We start from the raw sequence: 13,505 nt of genomic DNA, 5'->3' as shown, positions 1-13,505 counted from the left end.
CTTTGCATTGTGCACACTGCTATAGCGATTAGTCATGATTCTAGATCATATCAAATCTTTATAAATGTCATCCTTTTGTGGACTATGTGCTCAATGTTAAATACTTGCCCTTTCTTGCGCCCATATCTAATATGGTACCTATGTTATCGGATAGATGCTTCCTGTATCTCTGGACAGGAAATAATCTGTGCACATGTCTCCGATGTCCTGCACACCAGAACATCGCTGGCGACGCCTGATAATGACGCGCATGGGTCAATGACATCATTGGGGAGTTCCCTGTTACCCGCATCATCATGGAAAGCCAGATGTGATGCAACTTCCGGCACGAACAATATGACCCATATGCCGCATGTAAGATCAATATATTGCACACCTGAGATGGGGATTATGAAGGATAGCTGGGACACACTTCCATCTATGGTCCCCTAAGGAAGCCAATGCGAAACGAGTGTTGGGGCTATTGACATGTTGTCACATTTGGGGACCAATGGGTAATAGCCTTTCATAACTATATTCAGGGCCGCAATTGTTATGATTATTAGGATATATCCTTTAGATTTACCGCTATAATGGATCTATTATAAGAATACTGTAGATATGCTATTAAGCCTTTTGCATCCTCATACATTCTTATATGTAAGGCATTGAAGCACTAGCACGTTCTATTGATATATACTATCTGCTGCTGCTCTTCCCGCCCCTTTACTACATGTGATATTCACGCTTTTCTACACAACCTTTGCTCCAATAATGACTTTGCATTGATACATGTCCTTTTATCTTTATATATGCCTTTGTATGTTTAATATATTCTTTTGAATTATACTATGGCCTCTATACTCCATGTTGTTTTCATCCTAGTGTGGGAGTGTCCTTGTGATACCATGTAAGGTCCTTATGATATATTCTTGATCTTTAACATGTTTTCTGTTTTGATGATATCATGTCATATAATATCTATGAAAGCCCCAGGATAAATTCACCAAGTATGGGTTCACCCTAGGAAAATCTGCTGTTGATATTGTGTATATTCTGGGGCTGCAATCTGCATCTGAAATTTGACAAAGGTCAGTTATGCCTGAAAATAAATAAGGGACACAATTTTGTGGGAGTTGTTGAATTGATAGAACAGTAATGGTGTCAACTACTGGTAGAGTTAAATTGGTCTGACTATACTGTGGTGGGCACAGCGCCATGGAGTCTAGGAGCGTGGGCAGGTGAGTTATTGTCTCATCTGGAAGAAAGTGTTACGTAAGTCTCAAAGAAAAACATATAAACAAATTTCTTGCCACACCCAAATGCGGTATTTTCCCGTCTTCACTGTTTCCAGTGCAACAACATATTAAGGCGAAACGTCATTCATCATCCATACTCGGGCAAACGTTATCCTATCAAGGGCTTTTTCACCTGCGACTAACTCCACTAACGTTATTTACCTTATTAAGTGCCTGTGCAGTATATACGTCAGGGAAATCACCCAGCATATAAGGCTACTTTCACACTAGCGTCGTGCACTGCACGCTAGCTGTGAAAGCGCCGCACAACGGGGGCAGCGGATGCAGTTTTCCAACGCATCCGCTGCCCCATTGTGAGGTGCGGGGAGGCAGGGGCAGAGTTCCGGCCACGCATGCGCGGTCGGAAATGCTGCACACGATGCACCAAAAAACGTTACAAGCAACGTTTTTTGGTGGCGACGGTCCGACGCAACCGTCGCACGACGGTTGCGACGTGTGGCAATGCGTCGCACTGCGTTGCTAATAAAAGTCTATGGAGAAAAAACGCATCCTGCAAGCACTTTTGCAGGATGCGTTTTTTCTGCAAAACGACGCATAGCGACGTGCAGTGCACGACGCTAGTGTGAAAGTAGCCTTAGAGACTTCATTTCGAAACACAAGTCCACAGTTTGGTGCAAGAACTTGATGTTGCCAGTACCACAGCATTTTCATAATGCAGTCCACACTGTGGCACAATTGAAATACCAGGTCTTTGAGCTGATAAAGCAATCAAGTTGGAGAGGAGACCTTCTTTCGACTATTAAAAAACGTGAGGCTAGATGAGGCCATTCGATAAGTTTGTCAGTACTAATGATAGACAGGCGTGATAACATAATTTGCACAATCCGCGTCATCCCCACTCATGCAAATCTGCCTACGCGTGCCGCTCATTTTGGCAGCGTCACTGCATCTCTAAAGCCAGGTGTACGCTTCTCGGCTTCAGAGGCGCACTGTGCATGTCCGAAAGTTCAGAAGAAGGCTTCCGGCCGTGCACAGAGCGCGCCTCTGAAGCTGGGAAGCATACATTCGGCTTCAGAGATGCAGAGATTTTGCTGGATTGAGCAGCGCACATGCGCCAGATTTACATGAGTGGCGATGACGCAGCTCACGCAAATTTTGCTATTACGCTCACTGGAGCTTGGTAACATGGAAAGAGGGCTAACTAGTCTGTGGCAACTAATGCCCCATCGACTACTCAAAACCCTTATTGCCATAACAAATGGGGAAAATATAAATACTTTTTTAAAACTACAGTTGTACAGAAAAACATAATACAGGACTGCAGGGAATTTATTCATAAATAAGAGAATGCTGCTGGGTTGGAGTTAATGGGAGACCTGACAGGTTCAACTTAAAATAATTTTGTAATCCGAATTGAGTGTGATGTAGCAGCACTAAATTGTCTAAGTTGGTGAAGTGAGAAATATATAGGCATTAATTAAATTTAATAGGTACAATAGTTAGAGGCGCAAGTGTAACAGGGAAGGTATCAGCTGCAAATAAGACAACAACACAGGGATGTCAGAAAAAGTTCCAGTTAAAAGGTATCAGCGATTTGCGCTATGAATATCTTCCTAAGAGAGGAGTGGGACAATCAACTGGTTGTATATTGTAAGATGTATTGGTCAAGTGTTATCATTATTATATTATTTATTACTAGATGGTGGCCCGATTCTAACGCATCGGGTATTCTAGAATATGCATGTCCACGTAGTATATTGCCCTGCCACGTAGTGTATTGCCCAGCTACATAGTATACAGCACAGCGACGTAGGATATTGCGCAGCTACGTTGTATATTGCACAGAGCCACATAGTATATTGTCCAGCCATGTAGTATATTGCCCAGCCTTGTAGTATACAGCAGAGCCACGTAGGATATTGCCCAGTGACGTAGTATATTACCGAGGCACGTATGTCACAGGGCCAAAAAATAAACATACTCACCTAACGATCCGAGGGCCCCTTGTAGTGTATCATACTCACCATTCTTGTCGCTGCTCCTCGGCGTCCCGTGTCTCCTCTTCCTGGGATCCTGTGCAGATGGTAGTGCTCGGCTTCAGGAAAATGGCCGCGGGATGCCGCGCATGCGCAGATCGAGATCGCGGCGGCCATTTTCCTGAAACCGAGTTCCATTGAAAGTGCCAGGGCTGGTGGGAGCAGGACCTATGAAGACGTCGTGGTCACATGACCGTGACGTCACGGCAGGTCCTTCCCGCACACCAGCCCTGGGACGGGACCGAACCGCAAGCTGACGGTTGTAATGGAGCGGTCCGGGGAGCGTGGCGAGGAGCGAGAAAGACGGCGGAGGGTGAGTATAGCAGGTTTTTTTTTTAATTTATTATTTTTAACATTACATTTTGTACTATTGATGCCGCATAGGCAGCGTAAATAGTACAAAGTTGGGGACACACAGGGTTAATAGCAGTGGTAACGGAGTGCGTTACCCGCGGCATAACGCGGTCCGTTACCGCCGGCATTAACCCTGTGTGAGCGGTGTATGCGGGCGCGCCGGCAGTGAGTGCGGGGAGTAAGCGGCCATTTTTTCTGGACTGTGCGCGTCGCTGATTGGTCGCGGCAGCCATGACAGGCAGCTGCCGAGACCAATCAGCGAACGAATAACCGTTACAGAAGGACAGACGGGAGTACCCTTAGGCAATTATATAGTAGATTATAGCGCCATTTATTCCATAGCGCTTTACATGTGAGAAGGGGTATACATAATAAAAACAAGTACAATAATCTTAATCAATACAAGTCACGACTGGTATATGAGGAGAGAGGACCCTGCCCGTGAGGGCTTACAATCTACAAGGGATGGGTGAGGATACAGTAGGTGAGAGTAGAGCTGTTTGTACAGCGGTTTAGTCTATCAGTGGTTACTGCAGGTTGTAGGCTTGTCGGAAGAGGGGTCTTCAGGTACTTTTTGAAGGTTTCCACGGTAGGCGAGAGTCTGATATGTTGGGGTAGAGAGTTCCATAGTATGGGGATGCGCGAGAGAAATCTTGTATGCGATTGTGGGAAGAGGAGATAAGAGGGCTTTGTGTGCCATGGTTAGGGTTTTGAACTGGAGTCTTTGTGTAATGGGGAGCCAGTGCAGGCATTGACAGATGGGAGAGGCTGGGGAATAGCGGGGGGACAGTTGGATTAGGCTACGTTCACATTTGCGTTGTGCGCCGCAGCTTCGGCGCCGCAACGCACAACGCAAACAAAAACGCAGCAAAACGCATGCACAACGCTGCGTTTTGCGCCGCATGCGTCCTTTTTTTGATGGATTTTGGACGCAGCAAAAATGCAACTTGCTGCGTCCTCTGCGCCCGGACGCGGGCGCCGCAGGGACGCATGTCCATGCGCCCCCATGTTAAATATAGGGGCGCATGACGCATGCGGCGACGCTGCGGCGCAGACCGCAAATGTGAACGTAGACTTAGTCGGGCAGCAGAGTTTAGAATAGATTGGAGGGGTGCCAGAGTGTTAGAGGGAAGGCCACAGAGCAAGAGGTTGCAGTAGTCAAGGCGGAAGATGATGAGGGCATGGACTAGGGTTTTTGCAGATTCTAAGTGTTGTGAATATGTCACCAAAAGATTTCTATAAGAATCAAGGATATTAATACAGTTTAGGCCAACCAATGATTAAGAGTATATCATAATATATGATCTCACTGAATTCTACTGAAATTCTTGCTCAGTTCATAAACGTAAATTCAAGGTATTAATGTCTATTAGACATAGTGTAAGTATAAATCATCAATAAACAAAAGATTATTCAGTAGACAGATAGTATTGTAAGGTTATTACCTTTCCCCTGTATGGTGAGGTTGCAGTTTGATCCTATATAGGCAGGAAGTGGAGAACCTTCGGTGGATGTCCTCACTGTTCAAGAAAGTGGCTTGCGGCAGCAGATAAGTCAATATAACGGAGTGCTTTCCGGGGCAGTGACAAGCACTCCATGCGGCTCTTCTCCGTCGGTGCACGGGCGTCTGGGTTTTATGTGGACAACCATAGAGCGGGTGGGAGGTTGTCCACCTTATCTCTGCCCCAGGGTGTAGTCTGGGGCTTAAGTAGCTGGCCTCCAGAGACAGTAGTTGCTCTGTTGTCTGGAGAGGAACACTTCAGAAGTGTTTGTAGCTTGCTAATACCTAAACTGTGGGTCTTGCTAACCCTTAGCGGGTTGATCCCTGCTAGGACAAAGACTGTGCTTAATGCTACCGTTTTGTTTTATTTTGATGTTTTGCCCAGAGGGCTGTGTTTACTTTGTACTTCACCTTGGTTTATACTGCATCTAATAAACCAAGGACATTCTTAAAGCGACAGTGTTCCAGTGTCTACCTCTGTGTACAACCAAGTGAGTCAGTCTACCACAGGTGGCGTTAGAAGTGCGGGGAGTTATCCCAGTGAAGACGTGTTACGGCTACAAAAGATATTGCAAGTCCTGGGTGAAGAAGGCCACAAGCCAGCATACAATGTCAGGCAAAAATGGAGGACCTGCTTAAACATCTGGTACAAGCACAATGCCAACAGCATCACCAGCAATTACAGCAGCAACAGATGTTGCAACAGGAGACAAGTAAGCTGCCTATAAAACAGATGCAACAGCAGCAGATTGTCTTGCTCGCAGAAGCAGTTTGTGGAAGGCTGGCAGCCCCTCCCTCAAGTCCAGGTGACGAAACCTACGTCCGGAAGGCAGTAAGACAAGTGATGAAAAAAATGACCCCAAGTTATGATGTGGAAGCATTTTTGACTGTTTCAGCATGTAGCAGAGCTTGAGAATCTACCGCCAGAGCAGGAGGCAGAGGTGCTGGCCACTTATCTAACTGGTGAGCCCCAAAAGGCTTATTATGATTTGGCATTACAGGATGTGCAGGAGAATGCCAAATTAAAAACTGGCAAGCGTGGGAGTGACTACGTCAGTCAGAGCACAAAGGGTTCAAACTGCATTAATCCCAAATGTTTGCTCTACTGCATCTTGTGCAAAAATAGTTGCAACTTGAATCCTCCACTCCAGCCCAGATAGTCGAGCGGGTTGTCATGGACAGATTCGTTCACTCCCTTCCTAGGCCGCTGCAGACCTGGGTTGCCCAAGGAGATCCCCGCAATGCAGATGAACTGGTGGGTCTAGTGGAATGGTACCATGTAGTCAAGAGGTCCATAAGAAAGCCAGTGGGTGATGCCTGAGTCCCAAAAGATGGGTAGTAAAGCCACCACTGTGGGGGGAGTCCTAGATCCCAATTGGCCACTGAGGGGTTGTCAAGGGCCGTTGGTAAAGACTTGCTCTGCTGGACATGTCACGGTCTGTGTCATATAGCTGCTCTTTGTCCTCCGAGGAGATGGACTGCAGCCTTGGAAGGCACTGCTCATACTATGCCTATCCAGCCTGCAGTGTGGACTATCAGACCAGTAAGGGGCCGCAGGCATGTCCTGTGACAATAAATGGGGTGCTGGTGTCAGGCAGCTTGGTGACCTTGATAAGGGCCAGTTGATCCCAGGAAAACATGTGGATCCCATATCCCACTTCTGTAGTCCCCTAGTTCCGTTACCCATTATAGAGGTTCCCTTTGACTGGATTGCCATGGACCTGGTAGGACCCCTAGATAAGTCTGCCCGACGCCACCAATACATCTTGGTGATCATGGACTATGCAACACGGTACCCAGAGGTGGTACCACTGAGGAACTCCTCAGCTGGGAGTATAGACCGAGAGCTAGTCCATATTTTCTCCTGGATGGGCCTGCCCAAGGAGACTCTGACGGACCAAGGAGGAACACCATTCATGTCCAAGGTAATGAAAGAGTTATGTAAAGCCCTCTAGATTACCCAACTAAGGACATCTGTATACTATCCGCAGACGGACGGCATCGTGCAAGGTTTCAACAACACCTCAAAGTCTATAATGAAGAAGGTCGTGGAGAAGGATGGCTGGGACTGGGCTTGTCTGTTACCACACCTACTGTTCTGCATTAGAGAAGCCGCACAGGCCTCTATAGGGTTCTCGCCAATCGAGCTGTTATACGGATGGCACCCTCGGGGACTTCTGGACAATGCAAAGGAGACCTGGGAAGAAGAAAGCAACTCCCCACCGAAGCGTTATCGTTTTCTGGGCAGCTGCGGACTGCTATTTTTAGGCTGGGGGGACCAATATCCATGGCCCCTTACAAGCCTGAGAATACCAGCTCCCAGCTATCAGTTTTAGCAAGGTTGGTTGTCAAAAATGTTGGGACCCCACACCGTTTTTATAAATTATTTATTTAAATAATTAAAAAAACAGCATGGGGACCCCTCTATTCTTGATAACTAGCCTTGCTGAAGCTGACAGCTGAGGGTTGCAGCAACCAGCTGTGAGTTTTGTCTGGCTGGTTAGCAAAAATACAGGGGAACCCACGCCATTTTTTTTTATTATTTATTTACAGCGAAGGAGTGGCTAATGAATACTCCCATATGCCGCTCCTGCGCTCGCTGATATTAGCGGCAGCAAGTGTCAGCTGATGGGAGCTGTAGTCCCATCCGCAGACACCAGTGACCGAGAAACTTTATACTTCCGATTACAGCTGAGCGCTCTTATGACTGCGTGGGAACTGCGGCTCTCTGACCGGTGGGGATGATTTTCCCTCCGATCAGAAGCAGTGTTTGCCGTGCTGTCATGCACATGACAGCACAATAAACACCCGGTGTTCAGGCAGCCGAACCCGAACAGTAACATGGACTTCCTGGTGTTCGGTACGGATGCCGAACTTTACTGTTCGGGTTCGCCCATCTCTAATCAGCATATCAGCAAACATCATTGTTCAATGACCCTGTATCAATAGTCATCCAGGAAAACAGCACAATATGTTACAGCAAATTGTCAACTTACAAGTCAATGTTACAGTCTTATACGAACAAAAGTCTGTTTTCTTGACCAAACAGAAAGAAACAAATACATTCAAAAGTCAACATATAGATAACAGTCTATTACTCCTGTCTTGCTGAAAATAGAGACATCTGATTAATTACAATAAAATATTGTGCCGCCACAATGTGCTGAATGAACTTCTCAGCAGGTTTGGCAGCAGATAGGAGGCCTGGTCATGGAGAGAAAGTGAGCGAACCTGCTCGGATAATGTCATATCGAGTTTGCGCGGGTGTCATCCAAGTATCTTGGGAATGCTGGTATATTATATTATGCACTATTTGCAGTTGTTAAGACACCCTCAACACATTCAGGGATTACTTGATTGTTAGGGAATCCCCACGTGTTGAGCTGTCTAACAGCCACAAATCAAGCAGCCACAGGGACTCGAACACATTATACGAGCATGCCCAAAATACTCGGATAACACCCGAGCATGCTCGGATAAGATGTTATCCAAGCACGATTGCTCATCACTAAAAGTAAGCCATCTTCGAGAAACAGTCCACCACAATCCAGATGACAGAGCAGCCACAGGACACAAGGAGGTCCGTAATAAAGTCCATAGTGATGTACTGCCAGGGATCAGAAGGAACAGGAAGCAGTAGAAGACGCCCAGATGGAAGATGCTTAGGGGTTTTGTTTCGAGCACAGGAAGAACAGGCAGAAACATATTCCAGAATTTCTTTTTTCATGGTAGGCCACCAATAATGATGAGAAATGAGTTGTGTAGTCTTCTTCTGTCTAACATGGCCGACCAACTTAAAGGAGTGTCACCACTGCAGAATTCCCTTCCTTTCTAATTCTGTCACTAATGTCTTCCCAGGAGGTATCAGAGACAAGTTCACAAGAACCACAGTTACCATTCTGGAAGGTTCAATAATATGCTGGGGTTCATCCTCTTGATCAAGGGGTAGAAAGGACCTACAGAGTGCGTCTACCTTGACATTCTTGTCAGCTGGGCGAAAATGTAAAACAAAGTCAAAGAGAGCAAAGAACAGCGACCACCTAGCTTGGCGTGGATTCAGCCTTTGTGCAGACTGTAGGTAGGCTAGGATCTCATGGTCGGTGTATATGAAAATCGGATGAACTGCTTCTTCAAGTAAATAACACCATTCCTCCAAAGCCATCTTGATTGCCAGAAACTCTTGGTTGCCAATCGGGTAGTTTCTTATGGAGCATTATATGGTGCCCATTCTGAATGGAGCATTACATGGGGCCAATTATTCTGTATGGAGCATTATATGAGGCCATTATTCTGTTCTGTATGGAGCATTAGATGGAGCCCATTATTTTGTGTGGAGTGTTACATGGGGCACATTATACTGTATGGAGCATTATATGAGGCCCATTCTTTATGGATCAATATATGCGGCCCATTATTCTGTATGGAGCATTATATGGGGCCCATTATTCTGTATGGAGCATTATATGGGGCCCATTAGTCTGTATGGAGCATTATATGGGGCCCATTATTCTGTATGGAGCATTATATGGGGCCCATTATTCTGTATGGAGCAATATATGGGGCCATTATTCTGTATAAGCATTATATGGGGACCATTATTTTGTATGGAGCATTATATGGGGTTCATTATTCTGTACGGAGCATTATCTGGCGCCCATTATTCTGAATAGAGCATTATATGGTACCCATTCTGTATGGAGCATTACATGAGGCCCATTATTCTGTATGAAGCATTATATGGGGCCTTTAATACTGTATGGAGCATTATATGGGGCCCATTCTCCCTAGGGAGTAATATATGGGGACCATTATTCTGCATGGAGCAATATATGGTGCTCTTTATTCTGTCTGAGCATTATATGGGATCATTATTCTGTATAGGGCATTATACGGGGCCCATTATTCTGTATGGAGCATTATATGGGGCACATTATACTGTATGGAGCATTATATGAGGTCCATTCTGTATGGATCAATATATGGCGCCCATTATTCTGTATGGACCATTGAATAGGGCCATTATTCTGTATGGAGCATTATATGGGGCCCATTATTCTGTGTAGAGCATTATATGGGGTCCATTATTTTGCATGGAGCATTATATGGGGTTCATTATTCTGTACGAAGCATTATCTGGGGCCCATTATTCTGTATGGAACATTATATGGGGCCATTAATCTGTATAGAGCATTATATGGGGTCATTAATCTGTATAGAGCATTATATGGGGCCATTATTCTCTAAGCCTTATATGGGGCCCATTATTCTGTATGGAGCATTATATGGTGCTCATTATTTTGTATGGACCTTTATATGGGGTTCATTATTCTGTACGAAGTATTATATGGAGCTCATTATTCTGTGTGGAGCATTATATGGGGTCCATTATTCTGTATGGAGTATTATATGGGGCCCTTAATACTGTATGGAGCATTATATGGGGCCCATTCTCTAGTCTAGGGAGTAATATATGGGGCCCATTATTCTGCATGGAGCAATATATGGTGCCCTTTATTCTGTATGAGCATTATATGGGACGATTATTCTGCATAGGGCATTATACGGGGCCCATTTTTGTGTATGGAGCATTATATGGGGCCCATTATACTGTATGAAGGACTATGTGGTTCTCATACTACTGTATGGAGGACTATACTGTCCGGTCTAAAGTGAAAACTTCTGAATCCCCCCAGGGCACGCACCGGTTTCTGAGCTTTTGTAGAATTTACAATAGATATCACTCATGTAATGCAAGAAGTGAAATCTTTGGCATTGTACTATTTCTATATTTCTTATCTGTGCATCATGAATTGTGGTAAAGGGGCCCACGACAACCTGGAGCCGGCCCTGTGTGTCTGTCTGTGCATGCATGTGTGTGTATGTATACAGGGCTGCCACTAGAAATTTCGGGGCCCCATACTGGCAAAATTTTCGGGGCCCCTTTGAGACTCTGCCCAGGCTCCACCCCTCGAACTGTCCACAGCCCCACTGCTCTCTCTTGGAAAAACTCCACTTCTCACCTATCACACATTAACAGTTCCCATCACCAGATCACACATATAACCGGCAGCTTTTGATTTGGCCAAAAGATTTTTTAAGCTGCCACCATAACACGGTAGACACTTTTGGCCGGGCCTTACTCTACTGTAACCTACTAAATATTTGTTAAAATATGCAATACAATTTAGGTATATTTTTATTTATTTTTAAATTTTTAAAATGACCAATAATATCACATACAACGAACAAATACCGCTACACCATGTCCAGACCACATATTACCACCACAGTGATCGAATAATATCAAATACAGGGAACAAATACCACAACACCATAACCAGACCACATAATACCACCAATGACCAAATAATATCATATACAAGGAACAAATACCGCTACACCATGACCAGACACCATATTACCACCACATAGTGACCAAACAGCACATACAAGGAACAAATACCACGGCACCATGACTAGACCACATATTACCGCCACAGTGATTGAATAATATCACATACAAGGAACAAATACCACCGCACCATGACCAGACCACACATTACCACCACATAGTGACCAAATAGCACATACAAGGGACAAATACCGTAACACCATGTCTAGACCACATATTACCACCACATAGTGACTGAATACTACATTACTGATCAGTAATAAAAAAAAAAATACAATACTATCACCATAAGTGCCATTATACACAGGAGATCTGTACTTAGTATGCAGTGTCTGTGTACAGGTAATACAGTGATCACCGGTGGTATTATACACAGGAGCTCTGTATATAATGTATAGGTAATACAGTGATCACTGGTGACATTATACACAGGAGCTCTGTATATAGTATACAGTGTATAGTGTCAGTGTATAGGTAACACTGACTCACCAGTGACGTCTCTAAGTGAAGTCCTTCATCTTTCATCCAGCACAGACCGCCATCACTTCTTCCAGCCAGGACTTGTCTCTGCAGGAAGTAACACAGTTATCTCGAGCTCCGCTTTCAGAACACATTACTTAATTTTTCCCAACTTCTACATTACACCACATGAAGAAAAAAAGGCGACATAGTATCACTCTACACAGTAACAGGACCGCCCCCCCATTTAAAACAGTATCCTCAAAAAATAAAATACATGACTGCAGTAATATCCCTTAATTAGCCCCTATTGTAATAATATTCCCCATCCTGGCCCCCGTGAGTCTCATTCCTGGCATCAGCCATATGTTCTCCCATCCTGCCCTCATGAGTATCCATTTTGCCCCATATGATCTCCCCATCCTGCCCCATCTGTCTCCATCCTGCCCCATGATCCAATCCTGCCCCCATGTCTTTCATTCTGCCCCGTGTCTCCAATCATGCCCCGTATCTCCATTCTTGCCCTACCTGTCTCCAGTCCTGCCCCCATTGTGTCCAGCATTCTGCCCCCAGTGTGTCCAGCATTCTGCCCCCAGTGTGTCCAGCATTCTGCCCCCAGTGTGTCCAGCATTCTGCCGCCAGTGCTCCAGCATTCTGCTCCCAGTGTGTCCAGCATTCTGCCCCCAGTGTGTCCAGCATTCTGCCCCCAGTGTGTCCAGCATTCTGACCTGGGCCCCCCCGGATCGCCACTCTCAATAATAATAATAAAGAAAAGTTCTTCTTACCTGGCCGTGCTCCTGTGGTGAAGGCGAAGCTCCCTCCCTCCACTCAGCTGAAGCGCACACTTGCCGGCAACTGACACTGACGTCAGACGCCGGCAACGTGCGCGCTGCTGCTGACGTCATCTGCCAGCCTCCGATTGGCTGGCGGCTGTTAACTATTGACGTGCGGGCGCTGGCCCGGTTTAGCCTGCCGGTAGGGGCCCGTTGAGCAGATGAGACGGGGCCCGATGCGGGCCCCTCTGCCCACTGGGCCATACACCAGTCAGGGCAGTAAAGTTTCATTGTGAACCATCTGAGTGGGCCCCTAAACCTTGATTACAACTATTGTGGCACACTTTAATCATGGGTATAGGGGAAACCTCAGCAGATGATCCTGCTGTAATTGAAAATGTATAATGGCCCCCGCATTAGCCCCCACGTTGTATCTCCCTTGGATTCTGGTCTCTGTCCCTTTCTGTGGGCTGCAAATTGCAGAAAATAAAAACAACCAGTAAATGCGTATAGAATCCACCATATGGGAATAGGTCCCTGAATCAATCCAGGTAACCCTAAAAGGAATACTCTTTTCTGGACAAGACCCTAAAGAGGTGAATGGAAAGAAAGAGGGAAGCAGAAGAAATGGGGGGAGGTAAAATATCACACAATGAAAGAAGAAAGTGCGCCCCCCTGTATGTCATCTCTTCTTTTTTCCCTTCTCCCCATTTGCGGGCCATGTTATTCAGA

The sequence above is a fragment of the Ranitomeya variabilis genome, chromosome 3 (genome assembly GCF_051348905.1).
Source record: "Ranitomeya variabilis isolate aRanVar5 chromosome 3, aRanVar5.hap1, whole genome shotgun sequence".
Classification (NCBI taxonomy): domain Eukaryota; kingdom Metazoa; phylum Chordata; class Amphibia; order Anura; family Dendrobatidae; genus Ranitomeya; species Ranitomeya variabilis.
Note: the sequence above shows the minus strand (reverse complement) of the source record.